Raw genomic sequence first — 2,926 nt, forward strand, 5'->3', positions numbered from 1 at the left:
CAAGGGGTCCCAACCCCACACCAGATGCCTCAGGCCAGGGCTCCAGTGCCAGGAAGAGAAGCCCCTATAATTTGGGGCCATAAAAACCAGTGGAGATTGTGGCTGAGTGACATGGAGGCAGCCAGAGACCCAGGCAGTTCCTCTTAAAGGGCCCCATACACCTACTTACTCAGACTCACTCCCTCTGAACTCCAGCACTGGGGAAGCAGCTTGAAAAGGTTCAGGGACACACATGGAGGAACTAAATTATCTGGCATCAGAGCAAGAACTTGGGGGCAGCTTTCTCCTATAGAAAATCAAAAGAAGATCTTAGGTGTTTATAAAACTATAAGTTTTAAAAAATATTCTGACGATGAGGAGAGAAATAAAATTACAAGTTTTCCCCTGTTTGAGATCTCATTGTTTCTTGATCATAATAATGTTGTCATTGTCTGAATGGTTTCTGAGGAGAGCAATACCCAGTTCCTGTTGGCCAATTGCCTTCGTAGCAAGATGACCCAAGCTTTTCACAACAGGTTTGCCATCAGAACACAGGTGTTGGAACAACCACTACTAAAGCAAAGCCAAAATGGGAAAGGAAAAGACTTACTAGTATATCAACATCATTGTCATTGGACATGTAGATTTTAGCAAATCTACCACTACTGGCCAACAGATCTGCAAATGTGCGATTGACAAAAAAAAAACAAAAAAAACAATGAACATTTTGAGAAGGAGGCTGCTGAGATAAGGAAGGGCTCCTAAAAGTATGCTTGGGTCTCAGATAAACTGAAAGCTGAACGCGAGCATCGTATCGTCATTGTTTTTTCCCTGTGGAAATTCAAGACCACCAAGTATTATGTGACCACCCTTGATGCCCCAGGACACAGAGACTTCATCAAAAACAGGATTACAGGCACATCTCAGGCTGACTGTGTTGTCCTTATTGTTGCTGCTGGTGTTGGTGAATTCAAAGCGGGTATCTCCAGGAATGCGCAGATCCATGAGCATGCCCTTCTGGCTTACACACTAGGTGGGTATGAAACAAATGATTGTTGGTCTAACAAAATGTATTCCACTGAGTCGTCCAGCAGCCAGAAGAGATATGAGGAAGTTACTTGAAAGTCAGCACGTCCATTAAGAAAATTGTCTACAGTAGCATTTGTGCAGTTTTCTGGTTGGGATGGCGACAATATCCTGGAGCCAGGTGCTAACATGTCTTGGTTCAAGGGAGGAAAAATCACCAGTGAAGATGCAATGCCAGTGGAACCGCACTGCTTGAAGCTCTGGATTGCATCCTGCCACCAACTCATCCAACTGACAAGCCCCTGTGTCTGCCCCTCCAGGACATCTACAAAATGGTGCTGTCCCTGTGGGCCCAGAGGAGACTGGTGTTCTGAAAGCCCGCATGGTGGTCAGCTTTGCTCTAGTCAATGTTACAACTGAAGTAAAGTCTGTTGAAATGCACCATGAAGCTTTGAGTGAAGCTCTTCCTGGGGACAAGGTAGGTTCAATGTCAAGAACGTGTCTGTCAAAGATGTTAGCTGTGGCAATGTGGCTGGTGACAGCAAAAAGTGGAAGCAGCTGGCTTCACAGCTCAGGTGATTATCCTGAACCACCCAGGCCAAATCAGTGCTGGCTGTTCACCTGTGCTGGATTGTCACATCGCTCACATCGCTTGCAAAATTGCTGAGCTGAAGGAGAAGCTTGATCATCATTCTTGGAAAAAGCTATTTAGGTTTAACCTTCAGAAGGTTTAACCTTCAGAAGGAAAGGAGAATGTTTTGTAGACCATTTGGTGGTGGCGGTGGTGGTGGTGGTGGTGGTGTGTGTGTGTGTGTGTGTGTGTGTGTGTGTGTGTGTGAAAGAGAGAGAGAGAGAGAGAGAGAGAGAGAGAGAGTTTTACGTTATTAGTTTTTAAAATCAGTACTTTTTCATGGTAACAACTTGACCAAAAATCTGTCACAGAATTTTGAGACCCATTTAAAACAAAGTTTAATGAGGGAATAAAGAATGAAAGATGACCCAAGATTAGAACTACGGATGGCTCTTTCAGAACTCTTACCCAAAGAGAAACATGGGGGAAAGAGAGAACTCACTGAAGATAACAGTGAGAGACTAGTTAGTAAAGGTAAATTTGAAGCTTAGCCCCATATAAACTCATCTGAGACTTTTGGAGAAGAAATAAGCCAGCATTTTTTGTTGTTGTTATTAGATAGAACAGAAAGTTAAGAGGTATTTAAACTTGGAAGAGGTCATTATGTAAAATGCTAAGGAACTATTGTGACATTCTATCTGGCAGGCAGTTATTCAGATATTTGTATTTGATCTGTTGCTAAGATTTTATGCCCTATCTGGGTATAAAGAGTCCTTAGTTGCTTTCTTGAGTTTCCAATTTAAAATTAAGTACATTCCAGCTACACAAAAAGCACATATTTATGATGCTCTGCTTTTTACGAAGCTTAGCGTGGAGTGGCACATATTTATGCCAAGGTAGGTTTTCATGGAAAACTGATATATGAAATTATATCAGTGCCTTATATTCTTGTATTATTTAACCATGAAACCCCATCTTATCCTAAAGCCCAAATAAAAAGGCTACACTGATAACTCTCCAACCCTATTGAGAGAAGCAGAAAGACTCTAATGAGAGAAATACTTCCTTGGGAAACAATAACATTTTTCTAAATTTGGTTTAGCTACTTAGTGAAATCTCTAAACCCATTGAAACAATATAAAGATTCTAAAAATATTTTTCTCTGTTTAAATAACAGTGGATAAGAGTCTTAATTCCATAAAAATTCTCTGAGATTAAATAGACTTTCCTCTCAAACTGAGAGGAAGTATTCTAAAAACTTTTTTCAATGAATACTATTGCAGTTTAGAATCCTCATGTTGACTACTGTTATGTAAAGATAAAGGTTCCACCCCATCCCCCACCAGTGAA

The 2,926-nt window shown here is 41.1% G+C and overlaps 1 pseudogene; it reads left to right on the forward strand.

The window, feature by feature from the left end:
- Positions 1-568: 568 nt before the first annotated feature.
- On the forward strand, positions 569-1,760 carry LOC139004838 (elongation factor 1-alpha 1 pseudogene; annotated as a pseudogene).
- The last annotated feature ends 1,166 nt before the right edge of the window (positions 1,761-2,926 follow it).

Source organism: Myotis yumanensis, unplaced genomic scaffold, assembly GCF_028538775.1.
Source record: "Myotis yumanensis isolate MYYU_CA2020_CCGP unplaced genomic scaffold, mMyoYum1.0.hap1 SCAF_3, whole genome shotgun sequence".
Classification (NCBI taxonomy): Eukaryota; Metazoa; Chordata; class Mammalia; order Chiroptera; family Vespertilionidae; genus Myotis; species Myotis yumanensis.